General features: G+C 34.7%; 1 pseudogene; it reads left to right on the top strand.

Annotated features, from left to right (window-relative positions):
- The first annotated feature begins 5,052 nt into the window (after window positions 1-5,052).
- LOC117974273 (tetratricopeptide repeat protein 39C-like) overlaps window positions 5,053-24,492 on the top strand; it is a 40,701-nt pseudogene continuing 21,261 nt past the window's right edge.

The following is a 24,492-nucleotide window of genomic DNA, read 5'->3' as shown; positions in this document are numbered from 1 at the left end:
AGCACTCACAGTACCTGGTTTTAACTTCATTCTGCAGAAACAGGCACTGAAGAGGGTAGGAGACAGTTTTGAATTCCCAGGGCCACTCTTGCCCCATTCCCTAGCAGTGTCCACATGGTACAGAGATCCGTGCCCTTGGGGAAGAAAGAGTACAGCAATTGCAAGACATTGCATTGAACTCAGGAGTTGCCCTGTCCCAATAGAAAGCAAAACCAGTCTGAACTTGGCTAGTGCCTGCCCATGGAGGGAGAATTTAAACAAGCCCTAGCCACAAGAAAACTACCCATCCCAGTGGTCGAAACTTGAGTTCTGGCAAGCCTCACCACCATTGGCAAAAGTGCTGTGGGTCCCTCAATAAAATGGACGTACATGTGGTGGGTCTTGGGGCAACTAGTCTGCAATTCCTAGGCGAATCCTAGGCAAGTCCTAGTGCTGAACTCGGCTCAGAGCTAGTGAACTGAGGTGACACAGAACCTACTGAGACTCCAATTGTGGAGGCTAAGGGAGTACTTGTGCCACACTTATCCCAGCTCTAGGCTGTACAGCTTGCGGTTCCAAAAGAGATTCCTTCCTTGTGCTTGAGGAGAGAAAAAAGGAGACTAAAGAAGACTTTGCTTTGCATGTTGGATTCCAGATCACACACAGTAGGATAAGGCACTAGTCAGAGTTGTGAGGCCCCATATCCAGGTCCTATCTCCCAGATGAAACTTTTAGACACACGCTGGGCCAGAAGGTAACTCTTCTGCCTTGAAGGGAAGGATCCAGTCCTGGCAGGGCACATCATCTGCTGACTAAAAAGCCCTTGGGACCTGAATAACAAGCAGTGATACCCAGGAAATATACCATGGGCCTTGGGTGAGACTCTGAGACTTGCTGACTTCAGGTGAGACTCACCATACATATTCCATGTTCTGGTGGCTAGGGGAGAGACTCCTCCTACTTGAGAAAAGCAGAGGGAAAAACAAAGGGAACTTTGTTTTGCACTTTTAGTACCAGCTCAACCACGGGGAGCAGAGCACCAAGTGGATTCTTAGGATCCCCAATTCCAGGCCTAGGATCTTGGACAGCATTTTGAGACCTACCCTGAGCCAGAGGCGGAGCCCAATGCCCTAAAGGGTATGTCCCAGGCCAAGCAGCATTCACCACAGCTGACTGAGAAGCCCTTGAACCTTAAGGAAACATCAATGGTAGCCTGTCAGTATTCCTTCATAGGCCTGTGGTGGTGGCCACAATGGGAGCCTCTTTTGTCTGGAAAGGGGAGGAAAGAGAGGAAAAACTACTTCTCGAAGTTTGAATGCCAGCTCAGCCGCAATACAATAGACCACCAGATAGACTTCCGAGGTTTTGGACTCTAGTCCCTTGTTCCAAGAGGACATCTCTGGACCCTCCCAGGGCCTAGGGGAACTCACCTCCCTGAAGGGAAGGACACAAGACTGGCTGGCTTCACCATATGCTGCTGGAGAGCTCCAGGGACTTGAGTACATACAGGCCATACCCAGGTAGTGGTTACAGCAGGCATTGGGTGAGACACAGTCCTTTGCTGGCTCTAGGTCCGACCTAGCACAGTTCCAGTGGTGGTAGCCACAGGGGTGCTTGTGCCACCCCAGCCTAACCCCAGGTTCAGGCAGCTCAGACCAGAGAGCGCGAGAGAGACACTCTGTTTTGGAGAAAGAAAGGGAAAAGAACAAGAATCTGCCTAGTAATCCAGGAAATTCTTATGGATCTTATTCAAGACCATCAAAGCAGTATCTCCATGATGCTGCAAAAACCACAGCATTACTGGGCTTGGAGTGCCCCTAATGCGGATACAGCTTAGATCAAAACACCCAAGTCCTATTGAATACTTAGAAAACCCTCTCAAGAAAGACAATTACAGACAAGCTCAGACTGCAAAGACTACAATAAATACCTACCTCTTCAATGCCTAGACACTGAAGAACATCCAGAAGCATCAAGACCATTGAGGAAAACATGACCTTACCAAATGAATGCAATAAGGCACCAGGGACCAATCCTAGAGAAATAGAGATATGTGACCTTTCAGACACAGTATTCAAAATAGCTGTGTTGAAGAAACTCAAAGAAATTCAAAATAACACAGAGAAGGAACTCAGAATTCTATTGGTAAAATTTAACAAAGAGACTAAAATAATTTGAAAGAATCAAGCAGAAGTTCTGGAGGTGAAAAATGCATCAGAGTCTTAAAATAGCTTAATAGATCAAGCAGAAGAAAGACTTGGTGAGCTTGAAGACAGATTAGCTCACGCCTGTAATCCCAGCACTTTGTGAGTCCGAGGTGGGCGGATCATGAGGTCAGGAGTTCGAGACCAGCCTGACCAACATGGTGAAACTCCATCTCTACTAAAAATACAAAAATTAGCCAGGCGTGGTGGTGCATGCCTGTAATCCCAGCTACTCAGGGGGCTGAGGCAGGAGAATCGCTTAAACCCAGGAAACAGCGGTTGCAGTGAGCCAAAATAACGCCACTGCACTCTAGCCTGGGCGACAGAGTGAGACTCAATCTCAAAAAAAAAAAAAAAAAAAAAAAGAAAATAGACAGTAGGAGGAGAAAAAAGAAAAAAAAAGAATGAAAAACAATGAAACACACCTACAGGATCTAGAAAATAGCCTCAAAAGAGCAAATCTAAGTTTTTGGCCTTAAAGAGGAGGTAGAGAAAGAGACAGACAAAAAGTTTATTCAAAAGAATAATAAAAGAGAACTTCCCAAACTTACAGATCCAAATACGAGAAGGTTATAGAACACCCAGCAGATTTAACCCAAAGAAGACTACCTCCCAAAGGTCAAAGTAATAGTCCTAAAAGCAGCAAGATAAACAAAACAAATAACATACAAAGGAGCTCCAATATGTCTGACTGCAGACCTCATAGGCTAAGAAAGAGTAGCATGATATATTTAAATTGTTGTAGAAAAAAAAAAAAAACCTTTACCTTAAAATAGTATATCCAGCAATAGTATCCTTCAAATATGAGGGAGAAATAAAGACTTTCCCAGACAAACAAAAGCTGAGGGATTTCCTCACCAGGCCTGTCCTACAAGAAATGCTAAAGGGAGTACTTCCATAAGAAAGCAAAGGATGATAATGAACAATAAGAAATCATTTGAAGGTACAAAATTCTCTGGTAGTAGTAAGTACACAGAAAAACACAGAATATTTTAACACAGTAACTGGTGTGTAAACTATTCATCTTTTTAAAAATCTTTTAATTTTAAAAAAGAATGAGATTCTGTCATTTGTAACAACATGGATGGAACTGGAAGTCATTATGTTAAGTGAAATAAGCCAGGCACAGAAAGACAAACTTCACAAGTTCTTACTTATTTTTGGAAACTAAAAATTAAAATAATTGAGCCCATGGAGAAACAGAGAAGAAGGATGGTTACTAGAGGCTATGAATGATGCAGGGGGGTGAGAGAAAGTGGAAGTGATAAATGGGTACAAAAATATTTAGGTAGAATAAATAAGACCTAGTATTTGCTAGCACAACAGGTGACTATAGTTAAAAAAATTTAATTATATATTTTAAAATAACTAATAGAGTGTAATTGGATTATATGTAACACAAAGAATAAATGTTTGAGGTGGTGGATACCCTATTTTACATGATATGATTGTTAAACATATATACCTGGATTAAAATATCTCATATAATCCGTAAATATATAAACCTACTATGCTCCCACAAAAATTAAAAATTAAAATTAAAAATAAAAAAAGTACATATAGAAAGCTGCACAAAGTCTGTTTGTATGTAAGCATCTCAAATATTTTCCTGTAATTTTAATGTATAAAATGGGAGCTTTATAGGAGGAATTTCAGATTCTTCATTAATATGAGTAAAAATATGCATAATCTATGTGGCTGCCTAGAATCCCAGTATGAAAAGTCATGCCCAAATAAACTTAATGTCAGTAATTAGGCTTTGGTGAGTTATATTTTTCTATAATTTTTAATTTTGTATTTACAAGTTATGTAGTTTGTATAATTTCAAAAATAATCTGTCTCAATTTACTTTATTGTATTTTAAATGGAAATAAATAGAAATGTTATTTATATGTGGTTCTCGAAAATGGAGCAATGAACTATATTACAGTTTTCACAGCTTTACTGATTTAATATTCGTTACTGGCAGTGACGAAAGATCTGCTAGATAGATAAGTGAACTCTTATTGCCAGACACTTAGAATAAACTTCTTAGCTCTGTCTGGGTGTACCAGACTGCTCTCATACTTCTACAGCACAGGAATTTTAGCTTTTATTTCCTTTTTAAATTAGTTCTGCTTTACACTTTATAGTTCAGTATTGTTCTTTATGCATACTTGTTTCTTTGTTTCCACTTCCTGTCCCTGAGCTGATCTCTGCGTGTTTTTTCTTATTTGTTTGTTTTTAGTTTTTTTGTATAGATGCATTGTCCTTTGACAATAGAAAATATGGAAGTTGGGATTGAATAGAGAAATCACGCTGCTTTATGGTTTGCACCTGATGGTTTCTAGCCTTTCAACTAATTTTTCAGTTAATAAATAATATGTACTGTGCTATAGAAATAGAGAAGTTAAGGCCTTTAGAAATTTGTAATCCGTTTTTAAAAAAACAGACTTAAAACAACAATAAAAATAATACATAACCATATGAAATACATATGCACATAAGAAGTAACTGGATTGAGGCAGTCTTGGCATCAAGAAGGGACTTCAGATGAAATTTAGCAATGTTTATTCTTGAGGAATATATTTTAGTTATTTCAGAAAAAGTACATACCAGGTGAGGGAATGGAAAACATAGACATAAATGCCAGTATTATATATGTATGAGGAACTACAAATGGTTTAGTGAGGCATAAAGTAAAAATTGGTTAATGGATTACAAACATGACATGAAGATTTAGGTGCAGCCAAAGTGGCATATATACCCTCTAAATATATTTGTACTTTATTCTGCACAAAAAGAGAAATTTAAATAGAAGCAGTGTAGGTCTGTAAACATATTATAGAAAGATATCCTTGCAAGTAATTTAGATGAAGAAATTGGAAACATGACATTATGGAGGACTGAAGACAAATCTAGTAGTAATTTACAAAATATACCTGAGAAATATGGAATTCCTGAATTAAGGTAAGAATCTGTATGAAGAGAGAGAAGTTATTTATTTCAATAGAAGATATTTGGGAAAATGGTTTGATTGGGAAAAAATGTTTGGACTTTGAAATCAGACTGCTTGATTTGAATTCAAATTCACTATTTATACCAGTAGGGTTCTGGGAAGCTGACTAAGCATTTAACTGTCATTTTCTCACGTGTATAATGTGTCTAACAATATTGTAGACACTTATGGTTGTTCCTAATAGTCATTCACATCCTTTCTATTTGTACGTCTTTCTATATTTCTCAATATGAAAAAAACAGTTATGAGAAGAGGTAATTGAAGCATCAATACTAGGCAAATTTGTTTCTATAATTTTTTAAAAAATTAAATCAAATTAATATATATATGCATATACACGCACACATACATACAGCCCAAAAGTGGTTAAACAGAATTTAGAGCATAAGGAAAAATATTTTGCCTACTAAGATAATACTACAGTGTTCTCATACAAAACGGATGTTTTTTTTTTTTTTTTCATTTCTTTCTAGACACCACAGTCTGTAAATTTTCTGCCCATCTTTGTGGTACCTCAGCTGATTTTTTCCTATTCTTCTTCTGGTTTTCCTGGTATAACAAATAATTATTGAATTAATAAAAATGTGGGAGGGCTTTCAGTACTTGATCCTCTTCTCTTCTCTTTCTATACTCAATCCTTAATGGTAGAATTTAGTCTCATGACTTTTATAAAATATCTTAATACCAACTCTGAATTATTATTTTTAAAATTTCTGTATTTATCTCTATCTAACAACTGAGTGAAATATTCTAATGTCTACTCAACATTTCCAACTTGGCTATCTAATCAAGTTTTCAAATGAAACTTCTGGACCTATGAAATGGATCTACGTCTATACATCTATAATTTATCCCATTCCATTTATAATAATAACAACTCTTCTCAGATCTAAAATTTGTATAAATCTTTATTCTGCTTTTCTGTTGTGTTTTATCCAGTAGAAACAGGAAATCCTTCAGAGTCAGAGTATGCTCTCAAAATACATCCAGAAATTGAGCGTATTTCACTGCCTTTGCTGCTATAACCATTGTCTAAGCTATATTTCTTACTGGAATTATGTTGTATTCCTGGACTCCTATCTGGTCTCCTGAATTCATATTTTGTGCACACCCTGCCTTGTTTATTATCAATAGGATTGTGAGAGCACTCCGGCATTCATTCAAGGAATATTCACAGGAAGTCTACTTCTATTAATAGACATTTTAAAGACTTGCGTTAGACCATATAATCCATCTGCTCAAAACTCTGCAATTACTCTTCTTTCCTCAATGTAAATTGTAAAATTCTCATTATGGTATATAAGTGGGTGATTATACATTATAGTTTGCTTTGGGGAATCACTGTTTATACCTGATTCTCTGCATAATTATTAGTAACTCAGTTCTTAAAACATGTACTATTTGACATTCTATGTTCTACCTCCATAGCCCTGGCCCACTTTGCTCCAGATTTTGTTGTTATTGTAACACATCTGGTATTCTTCCACCTTAGATATTTTGTTCTGGCTATTAACTTTTGCCTAGAAACTCGTCCTTCGGATTCACAACCTCTTTATATCTATTAAGTTTTTGTTCAAATATTACCTTTACCTTATAGCCTATCCTGACCACTCTAGTTAAAATGGTAAACCTACACTCCTGAACTCCTTTAACCTGTTTGAACATTTTAACAAGAACACTCAAAATCTTCCACTATACTGCATACTTTCTGTGTTATATTTCTATTTATTTTTGTGTCATTCTTGCTGGAATATAATCTATTGGAGAGTCAATATCTTTAAAAATCTGTTGATGTTATTCTACTATCTAGGAAAGGGTTTAACAAGCAAATAATTATTTTACAAAATGAATACATAATGCCATAATATTACCTACTCAGATTTCAGGATGATGAAGTGTTCATTCATTGGGCATTGCCCTCATCAGTCTATAATAAGATAAAAATGAAAGATTCTTGTACATTAATGTAGAAGTCATTAAAAGGAAAGATGAGGTGAAGGGAATGACTTGCCTGAATAGAGAAAAGCAAAATGAAAATGAAGGTAAGGTTAGAAAGCTGGAAAGACTTCCTGTTTGTTTTCCCTAACATGCAGGAGAGTAATGGAAAGAATATAGATGCTTCATAGCATCATTGAGAAGCTAAGCCCTTTAATGGAACTAAGGCTGATCTGCTATCTGCAGATTCATTGCTGTACTTGTTACTGAAGAATAAGTAATAAAAATGTGTCCCTTACTCAATAGTGATTTGTCAAAGTTTAAATAAAACACATAAATTGCATGGGAAAATGTTTATCACAGAGTGTTAAATAATTGCTAGTTATTTTTATATGAATACAGTAAAAACATGGTTGTTTGTAGGATTGAGGGACTGAAGGGATTCTAAAATGACATGATGGTTTCTGGCTTTTCCATTGGAATTTTATAACTTTTATGTTGTCATGTAGCTATTTTGTTTCTTTATCATACATACATGTTTCAGGGTTTATATCTAAAAGTTAACTATTAAAATCACAAGTCACACATATATGTGCTGCTATATTACATCACTCAAAAAAGTAATTTTTTTAATGGCCAAGCCAAATGGTCTAGGCAAACATTGCCTCAGCATATTGGAAAGGACTATGGATAGCATGCTAAGAATGTGTTGAAGCTCTTATTGCTAGGGAGAAAAAACTCAAATGAATGACTCAAGAATTTAGTGATCACCATTGAGTAATGGAATAGTTGTTGCAAATTAGGTGTTGCAAATAGTTGTAGTCAGAATCAGGAACACCTAATCAAGGCATGCTTCAGCTTTCTTACCTTTTTAAGTCTATCAGAATTAGGTTGGGATATATTAACATGCAAGTAAAAGAAATAAGGGAACCTGACCAGAGGAGCCTTTAGGCAAAGGAAATGAAGTAAGAGTAATTAGCAACACATACCATTAAAATGTCGTTAGCATTTATCTTTAGATTTGCTTGAATTCAGTGTCTTCACTCCTTTCAACATAAGCTGACAAATAATGCAATTTTCTTTACATTCCTACTGACAAAATTTGATAAATAGGGTACTCACTATTGTAAATGTCACACAGAATTACAAAAGTGTCTTCTAAAACATTTCATTAGCAAGATAAATTTAATCAGAAATAACATCTATTTACTTTGAGCCCCTGTTCCATGAGTCTGAGCACCATAGAGTTTGGGTGGATTGTCACAAGTAATATCTAGTAAATTCCACGTCTAGATGGTATCATGACTAAATAAACTTGAAATTAAATGCACTAGCTTCAATCTGTTAACAAAAATCTAGGTTAACATGGGTCATAATAATAGTAAGTTTAACTGAGTTTAACACCAGAAGAATTGGTATTAAAGTACATGGATTCATCATAGAAAAAAAATAGAAGTTTAAGCTGAGTCACACAGCTCTAATTTAGCTCTCTTAGTATTAATAACTGGCTGGAAGATACTAGTGTAAATCCAAGTTGACAGCTTGAAGAATAGAATTGGCATCTAAAACTATCTAGATTAACTAGCACTTTACTGGTTCCAAAGAAATGTAGGCAACATCATCAAAAAATAATTCTTATGTAGTCACTCCTGTAGAAAGTCTTTGAAAACCAATTTAAAGCTTAACTACTACAGTTAAATAATTAAAGACAAAATCCTCAGAAACTCTGCATTAATGACACATTAAAAATATATATTCTTAAGTTTAAATGATCCATAAGTAGATCATCACAAGTAAGAAATCCATTAATATGAGTATCAGTAATAAGGCCACTAACAGAGGTGAAATAATTAAAATTGCACAACTAAAGTGCTCATTAATACACTAAATACTATAGTATTAAAGAGATTGAGAAACATTTTTGAAAGGTATACTTAATTTAAAAAAATATTGTATGAAGAAAACTAGTAACTTCAGGCAATTCTCTAAAAATAGTTAGATAGCAACATTTTTAACCATGAAGTTTAAGTAGCACATTTTTTTCCACACAAAGAATAATTTACACACAACTTCTCATTTGGAGTTAATCTGAGAGAAAATGTGGTAATGTAGACAGAGCAGTGACCTTGAAGTCAGGGATTATAGAGTACAATTTTAAATATCAAAATCTAACTTTATGACCTTGGTCAAAGACTCCAAATTTTCATTGCCTCTTTATCTGTCCATATTGTAATATATTAGGAATAAATTGCAAATAGTACATTGAAGCTTTAAAAGTGATATAAAAATCCATCTTAAATAAAGGCTTGGAGTTTTTTAATAGCAGTAACAAGAATTGTGATTTTACTTTTTACTGAAATTACTAGATGTATCAATCAAAACAATTACTAATATTTAGAAAAAACTGTGGTGTATAAATAATAGATGGCATTTAAATATAAATTGTATTAGGATCCACCAGAGAAATAAAATTAATAGGATCTGGATATTAGTATAAAGAAATTTATTTTAAGGCATTGGCTTACAGAATTATGAAGTCTGACAAGCCCAAAATCTACAGTTCAAGTCCCAGAGCCTTCAGGCTGGATTCCAGGAAAGAGACAATACAGTCTGAAGTCTGAGGTGTGATAATTTAGGGAAGAGACAAGGTTGCAGTTCAAGTCTGAAAGCCATCTGCTGGCAGAATTCTTATCCACAGGAGGTCGGTCCTTTGGTCTATTCAGCCCTTCTGCTGATTGGATAAAGCCGACTCATCATTGTCAGCAAACTATCACAAGGACAAAAAACCAAACACCGCATGTTCTCACTCATAGGTGGGAATTGAACAATGAGAACTACATGGACACAGGAAGGGGAACATGACACACTGGGGCCTGTTGTGGGGTGGAGGGAGGGGGGAGGGATAGCATTAGGAGATATACCTAATGCTAAATGACGAGTTAATGGGTGCAGCACACCAACATGGCACATGTATACATATGTAACAAACCTGCACATTGTGCACATGTACCCTAAAACTTAAAGTATAATAATAATAAAATAAAATTAAAAAAAGATTTAAAAAAACACCTACTCATATTAGGGAAAGTAATCCGCTTTTCTCAAAAAGTCCCTTGATTTAAGTGTTAATCTCGTAAAAAAAATACCCTCACAGAAACATCCAGAATAATGTTTGACCATATATCTAGGCACTGTGGACACGCAAAGTAGAGACATATAGTTAACCATTATATAAACTAAATGTGATTATAAATTATGAATCCAATATATTAATTATTCCTTGTTTAACTTTACAAAATGGTCTTGGAATTTATATAAGGCAAAGTAGTTACCAAATAAATGTCAGAAGAATCCCAAAGTTTCCACAATCCTTTGTCCTTATCAGATGTATATTCCATGTACTTATTCTTTTGCCCTTTAAAGTTCATATAAAGAATTGTACATAGATAAAACATTGTAGCTTCCCCTGAGTTTTCATTTGAAATACTCCCTTGCTTCTTTCTTGCATTTCCCCACATCTTTTGTTTTTCATGTATGAAGAACTTACATCCAAGTCTACTACTGTGGCCTAATAAATATATATATTTAAATTTAATATTTAATATATAATAAATATATAAATAATAAATGTTGAGTTAAATTTCTTCTTTACCAAGTTTATTGAATATTTTTATCATAAAAGAGTATTGAATTTTATCAAATGCTTTTTCTGAATGTATTAAGATGATTATGCTCATCTGATTAGTATACTTTGTTTTTGATAATGTGGTGTATCATATTTGCATATATTGAAATATCCTTGCCGCTCAAAGATAAATCTCACTTGAACATACTGTATGATGTTTTCAATGTTCTGTTGAGTTCAACAGCTATTCAGTTTGCTATTATTCTGTTAATAATTTTGGAACTATGTTTTATCAAGTATATTTCTAGCTTGAAGTTTATTCTTCTTGCAGTACTTTTGCCTAGCTTTGCTGGGCAATGTCGCCATCATAAAATAAGTTTGTAATGCTGACATCATAAAATAAGTTTGTAAATGTGTCCTTCTCTTCAGTTCTTGAGAAGCTTCTCTTCAATTCTTGAGAAGAGAAGGAATGGCATAATTCATTTCAAATATTTGGTAGAATTCACCTGTGGAGCAAATTGGCCCCGGGCTTTTCTTAATTGGGACATTATTGTTTACTTATTCAATCTCCTTACGTGTTGTAGGTCTGTTCAGGTTTTCTGTTTCTTCATAATTCATTCATAGCAGGTGTATGTTTTTAGAAATTTATCTATTCCACCTAGATTATCCATTGTTTTGATGTACCGTTGCTCATATGTTCACAGTAGTTTTTATGTATGCAACATCAGTTATCATATCTCCTTTTAATTTCTGATTTTGTTTGTTGAGTTTTCTGTCTTCTTTCTTATTTTAAGAAAGTTTTGTCGTCTTATAAAACCCCAATACCTAGTTTTGTTGGATTTTCTATTCTCCATTTTGTTTATTTCTGCTTTAGTCCTTCTTCTTCTAATTTTGGGCTTAGTTTGTTCTTTTCCTGGTTTCTCTAGGTATATACGTAAGTTGTTTATTGATGCTCTTTCTTCCTTGTTAATGTAGGCCATTTATTGATATAAAATTCCCTCTTAGTACTGCTTTTGCTTCATTCATTAAGCTTTGGTGTGTTTTGTTTTCATTATCATTTTTTACGAAGTATTTTAGAATTTCTCTTTTCTTTTTTCACCCATTGGTTGTTCAGGTGTGCATTGTTTAATTTCTACATACACCCTGATGTTGAGTGCATATGTTTTGGATTGTTGTAATTCCCTGATGACTTGGATCTTTTATTATTATAGATTAACTTGTCTTTTGGTCTTTTGAGATAATTTTTGATTTAAGTCTATTTTGTTTGATATAATTGTAACCTTGACTCCTTTTTTTTTCTACTGTTTGCATGGAATACCTTTTTTCATCTTTTTATGTTCACCGTTTCTATGTTCTTAAATTTAAGTTGAGTCCTGATATGGTTTGGCTCTGTTTCCTCTCCCAAATCTCATCTCGAATTGTAATCCCCACACATCAAGGAAGGGACCTGTAATCCCACATGTAGAGGGAGGGAGGTGATTCGATCATGATGTTCTCATAGTAGTGAGTGAGTTCTCATGAGATCTGAAGGTTTTATAAGTGTTTGTAAGTTCCTCTTTCACTTCTCTCTTTCCTACTGCCTTGTCAAAAAGGTACTCGCTGCTTCTTCGCCTTTCACCATAATTGTAAATTTTCTTAGGCCTTCCCAGCCATGCAGAACTGTGAGTCAATTAAACCTCTGTCCTCTATAAATTATCCAGTCTTGGGCAGTATCTTTATAACAGTGTGAAAAGAGACTAATACAAGTCCCTTATAGATATTTTCTTTGTGGTTATCATGAAGATCTCATATAAGTTCTTATTCTTATAATAGTCATTTTAAGTTGAAATAATTTATCATAAATTGCAAATATGTAAAGCTACACTTTTACTTCTCCTGCAAACACACTTTATGCCACTGATGTCACAGTTTACATCTTGTATATTGTGTATCCATTAAAATTTTATGTAATTGTAGTTATTCTTAATATTTTTGTCTTTTAACTTATGTACTAAAAATTACAATGTATTTACATGCCCCCATTACTGTATTCTGTATTTGCCTATATGTTTGCTTTGCCAGTGAGTTATACTTTCATATACCTTCATGTTTCTATTTAATGCCCTTTTGTCTCAAACTGGAGGACTTCCTTTAGCATTTATTATAAGAAAGGTTAGTGGTGATAAACTGCCTCAGCTTTTGTTTATATGGGAAAGTTTTTATTTCTTCGTGTTTGAATGGCACTTTTACCAAATACATATTCTTAGTTGGCGGATTTTTTTCTTTCAGCGCTTTGAATCTATCATCCCACTTCTTTCTGCCCTGAAATGTTTCTGTTTAGCAAAGTGCTGATATGGAAGCTCTCTTGCATATGATGAGTCTCGTTTCTCTTGCTGCTTTCAAATTCTCTGTTTGTCTTGATTGTTTGATGATGTGATTGTGATGTGTCTCAGAATAGATTTCTTTGAGTTCCTCTACTTAGAGATCTTTTGGTCTTCAAGATCTGAATATAAATTTTTCTCCTTAGGTTTAGGGAGTTTTCTTTAAATAATATATCTGACCCTCTCTCTATCTCTTCTCCCTCTGTGACTTCCATAAGGCATTCATTGGTCACTTAATGATGTTTTGTATGTTTCTAATTTTTTTGCCTGATTTTTCTTTCTTTTTTTGTTCCTCTGAGTTTACTGATTCTTTTCTCTGCTTGATCAAGTCTGCTTTTGGTACTCTGTATTGATTTCTTTTTGTTTCAGTTGTTGTATCTCTAGCTCTATAATTTCTGTTTGGTTATTTTTATGGCTTCTATATTTTTATTGATATTCTCATTTGTTCATGCATTATTTTCCTGATTCCATTTAGTTGTGTAGTGGGTTCTCTTATAATTTACCAAGCTTCTTTAAGACCTTCATTTTGAATTCCCTGTCAGACAATTCACAGATCTTCATTTCTTGAAGGTCAGTTAGTGGAGATTTATTTTGTTCATTTGTCATGTTTCCATGATTATTCATGTTTCTTGTTGCTTTATGTTAGTATTTGTGCATTGAAAGGAGCAGCCAATTTTTCCAGTTTTTACAAATTAATTTCAATAAAAAAAGACCTATAGCAATAAACCTACTTAGATATTCTGGAAGCCTCTAAAATCTTTTCTGTGACATGTATGCTCTACTACTCTTCCTTCCTCCTTTTGGTGATGTCTCAGTGTTCTGTGCCTTCTCTAGATCTCACATAGCCATATTAGCTGCAATAAGCCAGGTTCTCTCTTTCCCTATAGAAGTGCTCTAAAAGCCTGGGGTGTTGGATACAAGCTTCCCTCTTCTCCTTTCCTCCTGGACCAGAAGTCTTAGGGTTGTCCACCTTGTCCCAATCTCACATAGCTGATCTGACAACAGTAAGCCATCTGCTACTTGTCTTTATTCTTAGATCCCCCGAAGGCAACCAAACTAACTTGTTCCATCCATTATGTTCAAAGGAGAATAATATGTAGTACTTATAAACTTGAAGTTGCAACTGATGTGGCAGTATTAGTACTTACCATTCATCACTGAAGTACATGTTCTATGTAAGTAACCCTGCTTTCTTTTTCTCAATATGAATAAAATTTACATATTTGATATGATCCAATAATATAGTTCAAAAATGTCTTTTAAAAAATTAACTGTCTGGAAACATAAGCTGAAAAATATGTATTTGGGACATATAGGTGCAGAACAATGAATTCCTTAGATATGCAGTCTATTTATACAATTCAAAGAAATAAATTACAGACCCTATAATGCAGAGTCGTAATAATTATACTTTTAGTCATAATGTGGAAATTAAAATACATTAACATCTTTTATTTTGCCTAATTATTTGATGTTAAATGTGTGTGTGTGTGTGTGTGTGTGCATGTGTGTGCATACATGCATGTTTGTACAAATAGCTAATAACATAACCTTAGTCAGACTCTTTCTACTGGTCCTCTTTGATTAACCTGCCATGTTATTTCTTTTTATTCAAACATTAGGAGTAAACCATAAAATGTGAGTGAAATAAACAGATTTTTCAAAAATGACAACAGTTTTACCAAAAGATCCAATCCAATCAGAGTAGACTCTTCCTTAACACACATTCTTAATGTATATTTTTAATTATTTAAAAATATTTCTACAATTTTTTCTTATTATAACTTTATACCCATAAATATTTTGTACTTTAATGCCAGTTTGGCCTTTGGCTATTTGAATATTCAGATGCAGTGACCTATATGCTATTTGCAGTCTTGGCTCTACTCACTAGCTGGAGCTAACTTTCGTGATGGAAGAATAGTGGTATCCTTTGAGATTATAAATCATTGCATCTAGCATATTTTCCAATAAACATGTCTATTGATAGAATAAATTTTAGAGCAGAAGTTTATAGATTTTGTTTAATGTAATTCTCTAACTATGTAAATAACTAAATAGAAGCACAGAGAGTCAAGTGTCTTTTCCATGATAACAAAAGTTTATTTTGAAAAATCTAGGTAACTTCAAGCTTTCTGACTTTTAATTCAATATTTGTTTTTTAAATGTATCATACTACATAAGACTAAATTTTCTCTCACTTAATTTTTTCTCCATCATTTTAACTAGCTTATAGAAATAAAGAAGCAAAAGTAGTAATTCAACACTTTATTATAAAACAGGCTAATGTAAATATTCTGTGCACATTTAAGGTAGGCTAGGGTAAAGTTACAATGCTCAGTAGGTTAGGTATAGTTTTAAATGCATTATCTTTTGCTTTTTTTTTTTGGCCAAAGAAAGCTTTTTTCTGTTTTTATTTCTTTTTGGCCCCCAAAAGCTTTTAATTGGCCTCTCTTATGTTTCTTTCTTTCTTTTTTTTCCAACTTTTATTTCACTGTCATGTGGTACATGTGCAGGTTTGTTACATGGGTAAATTGCATGTCACTTGTTTGGTGTACAAGTGATTTCATCACCCAAGTAGTAAGCATACTACTCAATAGATAGTTTTTCAATCCTCATCCTCCTTTCACCCTCCACCCTCAGGTAAGTTGCAGTGCCTATTGTTCCCCTCTTTGTGTCTATGTGTACTCAGAATTTAGACCCACGTATAAAGGAGAACATGTGGTATTTGTTTTTCTGTTCCTGCATTACTTCACTTAGGATGACAACCTCCAGTTGCATCCATTTTACTTCAAAAGAAAGGGTTTCATTCCTTTTACGGCTGTGCAGTATTCCACTGTGTATATGTACTATATTTTCTTTATCCAGTCAAATATTGATGAGCATCTAGATTGATTTTATGTCCTTGCTATTGTGAAAAGTGGTACAATGCAAATTTGCATGCATGTGTCTTTATGATATAAATACATATATACTCGTTTGGATATATACTCAGTAATGGGATTACTGGGTCAAAAGGTACTTCTGTTTTAAATTTTTTTGAGAAATCTTCAAACTGCTGTTCACAGTGACTGAACTAATTTACATTCCCTTCTGCAGTGTATAAGGGCTCCCTTTTGTCCACAACCTAACCAGCATTTGTTATTTTTTGACGTTTTAATAATAGACATTCTGACTGGTGTGAGATGATAATTCATTGTAGTTTTTATTTGCATTAAATGTATTTTCAACTTGGCAGCATTTTCAATTTAAAGATGGGTTTATTGGGACATAACCCCATCGTAAGCTGAGGAACATTTTATGTTACAAAATGTAAACTTACTCTTTCAAATCAAAAGATTTTACAGTTTTCCTTCTTTTTAAAAAAATATAAAACCTTGTTATAGCAATATCTTTTTTCACATCACACTTAGATTTTGAAAAAATATTATGAGTAGCTCTTTGTCTAACAAATCAAGTTAAAGGAATTATTTGGACCTCAGTATATTCAGTCATTGAATATCAAATTATTTTATATTTCTCAGTCATGTGAACTTCTCAAAGATTATAGAGACCTATAATAAACTTTCTTTTTTGCATCTTATCCCTCTCATAAATATTCACATTTTAGAACCAAACTTTGTGAAAGAGAAATTAAAGCAAAAATACCACTTGATTATTAACATTCTATAATATTGCATATTTGTAAAGAAATGCCAGAGAAAATAATTATACTTGATTTTATAGTAGTAAGTAAAAAGAAAATTTCTCCACTGTCACTGCATATTTTAACTATTTAAAATCTGTATATGACTTCAAAATATTTAAATTTCCCACACCTGCTTGCATATTCACATGCATATATTCATTTGATTTAGAAAACATTTGGAACAAATGGTAAGACTTTAATTTAATCATAGAGAAGCATATCATCTAAGCACTTAGAGCCATGGCTTTAAGTCTAGGTTGATAAAACTCATCAGAAATCCTAGCTTAGTATTTCTGTTACTCTTTCCTAAGTGAAGTCTAATATAAGAATAGACACTTCAAAACATTTGTCAACTAAGAAATAACAATGACTGTAGAATTTTAAAAAGGACTAAATTTGGCCAGGTGTGGTGGCTCATGCCTGTAATCCCAGCACTTTGGGAGGCTGAGGCAGGTGGATCATCTGAAGTCAGGAGTTTGAGACCAGCCTGAACAACATGGTGAAACTCTATCTCTGCCAAAAAATACAAAACTTAGCCAGGCGTGGTGGTGTGTGCCTGTAGTTCCAGGTACTGGGGAGCCTGAAGTGGGAGGATTGCTTGCACCAGGGATGGGGAGGTTTCAGTGAGCCGAGATCACACCACTGCACTCCAGTCTGGGTGACAGTGTGAGAACCTGTCTCAAAAAACAAAAGACCTAAATTTTTATAAATTTATCAAAAAACCTTCAATAAATATTAATAAATGAATACATGGTCTTATGGTATGTTAAAAAAAGAACTCTCAGAAAAATGTAAAAGCATTTTTTCCTATGTGTAAGTATTTTCATGGTCATAGGAGGCTCATTTGGCATAAATTATTGAGTTTGATCCTTCTACTGAACTTAATTCTTTCCTTTCACCTATTTATTCTAATTTTCAAATAAATAGTGATGTTAACAGAATTTAACATTGAACAAGTATATAGTACCTACATAGATTCAACCATTACAGTTGTTTTATCACACATTATTCCTCATTTATTCCTCTATTTATCTTGGATTTTAAAATTTTTTAAGCAAACTTTTTATGGGTATATACCCAAATGACTATAAATCATGCTGCTATAAAGACACATGCACACCTATGTTTATTGCGGCATTATTCACAATAGCAAAGACTTGGAACCAACCCAAATGTCCAACAATGATAGACTGGATTAAGAAAATGTGGCACATATACACCATGGAATACTATGCAGCCATAAAAAATGATGAGTTCATATCCTTTGTAGGGACATGGATGAAATTGGAAACCATCATTCTCAGTAAACTATCGCAAGAACAAAAAACCAAACACCGCATATTCTCACTCATAGGTGGGAATTGAACAATGAGATCACATGGACACAGGAAGGGGAATATCATACTCTGGGGAATGTGGTGGGGAGGGGGGAGGGGGGAGGGGGGAGGGATAGCATTGGGAGATATACCTAATGCTAGATGACGAGTTAGTGGGTGCAGCGCACCAGCATGGCACATGTATACATATGTAACTAACCTGCACAATGTGCACATGTACCCTAAAACTTAAAGTATAATAAAAAAAATAAAAAATAAAAAAAAAATAAATATGTAAATACAAAAAAAAAAAGGAATTGTTTTAAATTTGCAGATAAATTAAAAATATAGTACCGTGCTCCAATTACCCCACAGCCAGTTTTGTTTTGTGTAATTAACATCTTATTACATTATTATGGTATATTTGTCCTATTGATGAATGTAATGATACATTACTATTTACTGAAGTTCATACTTTATTCATATTTTCCTTGTTTTTACACAATGTTCATTGTTCTGTTCCAGAAATCCATCCATGATACCACATTGTACTTACTTGTTATGTCTTTTTAGGTTCCTAATAGACAGTGGATTTTTTCAATACTTTGTTTTGGCTTATGCCAACAGTATTTTTAGAATATCTGTAATATGAATTTGTTTAACACTTTCCCCATGATTATAAGACTGAGGATTTAGGGTTTGGGGAGGAAGACCACAAGGATTAAGTGTCATTCTTTTCATAGCATATCAATATCAATACTAACATGACTTGCCCCTGCTGTGAACCTCTATTGCCTGGCTGAGGAAGTCTGTGACAGGTTTGTCACTGTCAGTTTACTAAAGACATCATTCTAGGCAGCTCACACTTAAGAGATAGGGAATTATGCTCCATTTCCCTGGGGGCAGAGTATCTACATAAATGACTTAAAATTATTTTGCATAGGATATCAATTTTTCTCATTTATTTAGTAATATACTATTTGTAGGGGCTTGATATATATTTTATACTCTGAGCTATAATACTAATTTCTTTATGTTGTTGCTCAAATTGTTCCAGCTTTAGCTGTAGATGTTACTGTAGGTAGCTCGTCAGGCATGAACCGGGCAGGAGAGGGCTTTCCAACACAAACACACCAGGAATTGTCAGATGTCCATAAGGTGATGGGCAGGCAGTCATTAACTGTGTCACTAAAATAATAATTGGTCACAGCTGGTGCCAGGGAAAGGCTGTCTCTTAATAGATAGAAACACGTGATACTGGTGATCGGCAGCTTCAGGATAAGATCTCAGGAGGGGGGTGGTGAGTGGGCTCAGGCATGCGCACTAAGAGGAAAAAATGGAGGCGTTTAACTGGCGTATGACCTTCTTCCAGGAATGCTAGACTAGTAAGGGAAGAACACTTCAAATGAGCAGACATACAACTCCAGTAAACACACGCACATACTCAATTCCCAAGTGCTATCATGCCACTGCACATGCAGACAGCCTACCCCACGGGAAGAATCAGGGGAGAAAATGGCAAGACCACAGAAGTACGCCAACATATAAACCCGAAAGTCAAAAGGTCAAACCACTCACTTGATCTTTCAGGTAGCTGCTTGGCCCTCTTCCATGCATACTGTACTTCCTGTCATTCCTGTCTTAAAGGTTTTTAATAAACTTTCACTTCTGCGTTGGTCTCTCCTTCTGTCTTATGCCCCTCAGTCCAATTCTTTCTTATAGGAAGGAAAGAATTGAGGTTGCTGCAGACCGTATGGATTCGCTGCTGGTAACGTAGGCAGATCTTTCAGTTGGCTCTTATTTCCTTTTGAGATACCCCTATCAGTGTGTGTGTGTGTGTGTGTGTGTGTGTGTGTGTGTGTGTGTGTGTATGTGTTTATGTACCTCCTTACTTTCTGCTACTAAAAGATTCTCCATGTTCTTCCTATGTATTTCTTGTCCCAGTGTAAAAACAGCCACAGTATTAGAAACCATAGCTATGTGCTAGATATGCTCATTGTTACTGAATCCATAGCTTAACTTTTAAAAACAGTGATTCTAAAGGAAAAGCATAGTAAGTGATTTTGCATTATGGACAGTTAAATCGACTTCAGTTTTTAAAACATATAAATGGTTTGTCATGAAACTTGCAAAGAAATCCCGCTGGAAAAACATGTAAAAAGCCTTAAACAGCCAGGCGCGGTGGCTCTCGCCTGTACTCATCTCTTTGGGAGGCCAAGGTGGGTGGATCACCTGAGGTTGGAAGTTGGAGACCAGCCTGACCAACATGGAGAAACCCTGTCTCTACTAAAAATTCAAAATTAGCCAGGCATTGTGGCACGTGCCTGTAATCTCAGCTACTCAGGAGGCTGAAGCAGGAGAATCCCTTGAACCGGTGAGGTGGAGGTTGCAGTGAGCCGAGATCACGCCATTGCACTCCAGCCTGGGCAACAAGAGCAAAACTCCATCTCAAAAAAAAAAAGCCTTAAACAACAGCACAATAGTTACTTTAAAACAATAGCTTGATTTAAATGCCTAAAAAATTGTTTCTTTTAAATATTTTACTTATATTTATACTAAGCAGTTTGCAAACCTTAAGCATACAACTTGATGTACTGTCACAAGCTGAACCCATCTACACAACTACCAGACAAGTGAGTGCCCAGAATTATGGACACCTTTCTTGCTCCCCCAAGCATAATTACACATTTGTCCTAAATCTTGTTTCCTCAGCTACTCTTGTGCCTAGCACTGTATTCCCATTTCCAGCAAAAGCAAGCTGTGGCACTGGTCAAGTACACAACTGCAGGTCGCTCTGTATGTCAACATATAAAGCCCCAAGTCAAAAGATCAAACCATGCACTTCATCTCTCAAGTCACCCACAAGATTAATTCACTTTCTGAGCAACTGACCACACAAAATTTTATTGTTTTTATTGACTGAAATTCATATACCCAATAGCAAGTTCCCCTTTCCTGACACCATTTAAGTGGTATAGTGAGTGGAATAGCGCCCCCCCCCACACCAAAATAAAGACAACCTATGAATATGACCTCATTTGGAAAAAAGATCATTGTAGCTATAATTAAAAATATTGAGATCATCCTGGATTACTCTGGTGGACCCTAACTCCAATGACAATTATGCTTCTAAAAAAGCAGAAAAGGAGAAGACACAAGAAGAGGACAAGGCCATGCAATGAGAGAATCAGAGATTGGAATTACCCAGCCACAAGTCAATGAGTGCCTGAAGCCACTAGAAGCTAGAGAGGCAAGGAGGAAATATTCCTGACAGAGCGACCCTGTTAACACACTGATTTCAGACTTCTCGTCTCCAGAGCTGTGAGAGAATGAATTGCTGCTATTATATGCCATCAGGTTTATGGTAAATTACTATGGCAGGCCTACAACACTAATACATGAGAAAAGACCTGAGGATTTGCACAGATGTTACAATCTGGGCAATAAAGAAAAATGGCTAAAGTAATGTGCAAAAAAAAAAAGGGGAAAATTAATTTTATAATTCTTTCTAGGAAAATGAAGGAAATATAGGAAAACAGAAAAGTAAAGAGGAAGAAGACGACGTATAAGTGTACATAAATGAAGGGCCAATGATGTTTGCCCTGTGGTGAAGCAAAAGGTCTTTATTAGGCACATGTTTAAAAAGAAGTCAGGTGTCTTCCTTAATCTTTATATTTCTTCTGAATTTTAATAAATGTTGGTATATTCAATATAAAGTATGTAAGGTCTTATGCATGTGTGGATTTAGGGTGGATTGTCTCAAAAGAGTTTAAAATGTGGATCAAAAAGATGTGGGGCAGTGATAGACTAATGAAAACAGGCTTCCAGAGTTTTAGGGAAATTTATGGATACGAAATAATAATTCACAGAAATATTAGGGCATTTTTTGGACTTTTCTATGGTTTGTAATTACTTCAACTTAACAATCACAATATTACATTCTCCTCCTAGTGGTTTTTATATTACAGCTTTACGATTGGCTAACCACTCTCCCTAAATTAGATCTGTGGTTATCTGTTTCAGCACTTGTTTACCAACTTATTCTGCTAGAATGATGAAATTTAACAAGGAGAAGACATGGCAAATGGTTTATATCTGTCACCTGCAATAATATTCTATTCAATAGAAAGTAACCAAGAACAGGAAAAAAAAATTCTAGTAATCTTTACACCTGTTTAAATCCGTAACTACCCATGTGGCACTTCTTTTTCTAAGTGAGTAAAACATTTATCTGTTATAGTAAGACTTCAGTAACTAGTATCACAAGGAACCACTTAATATCATTCAAACTGATTACTACTGACAGCAACTCTTTTAATATTACCACACAAAACAAGTTTAGCACTAATGAAAAAAATTAGTGAAGGGCACTTTCTGGAATGTTAAATATATATTTAGATTTAACAACTAAGTGGAAGAGTAACCACACTTTGAAAAATTGTTTTGGCTAATGTATTTTGAAATGATATTTGGAAAACGTTTGTGTGGAGGCTGCTATAACAAGATACCATAAACTGGATGAATTAAACAACAGAAATTTATTTCTCATAAATTTGAAGGTTGGGATGTCCAAGATCAAGGTGCCAGCAGGTTCTGAGTTTGGTGAGGGCCTGTTTTCTGGTTATGTTCTCCTATGCTGGTGAGAGACAGAGGGAGAGAAAGCAAGGTCTATGGTATGTCTCTTGGAAGGGTACTAATCTAATTATGAGTTACACCCTCATGACCTAACTACCTCCCAAACCCCCATGTTACTATCCCACTGGGGGTTAGTGTTTTAACATATGAATTGTGGTACATTCAAGCAATTCATTATGGTCCTACTCAGTTTGGGATGCTATAACAAGGTACCATAAACTGGGTTGCTTATACATAACATCATTTTATTTCTCAGAGTTCTGGTGACTGGAAATCTAAGATCAGGGTGCTAGCCTGCTTGATATTTGGTGACAACCCCCTTCCAGGTTGCAGACTGCCTCCTTCTTGTTGTATCTTCACATACCAGAAAACGGGCAAGAGAGCTCTGTAGGGTTTCTTTTAAAAGGACACTAATCCCATGCATGAGGGCTCCACTCTCATGACTTATTTTTTTCCCAAAAGCTCCACCTTCTAATACTATCATATTAAGAGTTGGGATTTCAACATATGAATTTGGGGGACAGGGAGACAAAAATATTCACTCCATTGCAAGGACAAAGGTATAATAAAAATATTTGAAATGTGAAAATTTTGTGATATACTTTACTCAAATTCAGCAAAGGTAACAAATCAGTGTCAGTGTTATATACTAGATATAAAACATGACCAAAATTCTACAGTAAACATAGTACAACTTAATTTATATCTGAAAGTGCACTTTAAATTTGGAGATAAATGGGGAAAGTTTTAATTGTTAAATAATGATGTAAATTTTTCATTACTCAATGCAAAACCAGGTGTGATGATGAATAATTTAACAATGTAAGCTTAACTTAGACTATTATTTAATAAAAGTATCCCAAAATATGTTGTAAATTGAGATACCTTTTCCAATTATTTATATTAGAGGTTTTTCTTTTCACATTCTTTTAAGTATTAAATATCTCCTTTATTACTTTTAAACTGGGTCGTGCCACACTGGCCAAGAATTAAGAGCTGAACAGTGTTACGTATTAAATACAGAACTGCATTTGCACATATTAAGAGTTAAATGTAAATATTCTGGAGACTTAAGAATAAGTTTTATTGATATAGTTCAGATAATCACTTTATGTGATCATTAAACTAAAATTACAAATTAAGATGCTCAGTATGGTTGCTTTTGAATGGTTGGGAACAATTTTTATAACTATAAGAGTATGCTTTGTGTTTTTCATTTTTGAAAACATGATAATTATTTTATTCATAGAGAAGTTTTATACACTTCAGTATATAATTTATAAATATATTTATTTGCTTATTCTTCACAATTTAAATCAATTTTAATTTATTCTAATTTGTTTTCGTTTCCTACTTAATCTTTTGATCCCTTCTCCTTATCTCTCCTTCAGCTCCTCTGGAGAAAACCAACACTCTGAACACCTTTGGATTGTTTATTGTCCAAATTTTAATATGCAAAATATTTAAATTGCAGCTTCTCATGTGAAATCACAGACATTTTTCTTTCTATCTCAGCTACTCAAATCCATTAACCACCATTTTTTGTCTTTTTTAACTCTCTCAGTCCTTTGAATTCTCAGGTTTCTATTTGTATCTTCTAGTATTTATTTTCCAATTAGATAGAGTCATTGACCATAAGGAAAATCAGTCCTTTGGAAATACTTTAAACTTTGCTCATTTCCTCCGTTTCTTTACCTGGCAACATCTGATGGATAGAAACTGGGGTATAATAATTTCTGCTCCTTGAGCTAA

This window comes from Pan paniscus, chromosome 3, assembly GCF_029289425.2.
Source record: "Pan paniscus chromosome 3, NHGRI_mPanPan1-v2.0_pri, whole genome shotgun sequence".
NCBI lineage: Eukaryota > Metazoa > Chordata > Mammalia > Primates > Hominidae > Pan > Pan paniscus.
This window is presented reverse-complemented; position numbering and strand designations above follow the sequence as displayed.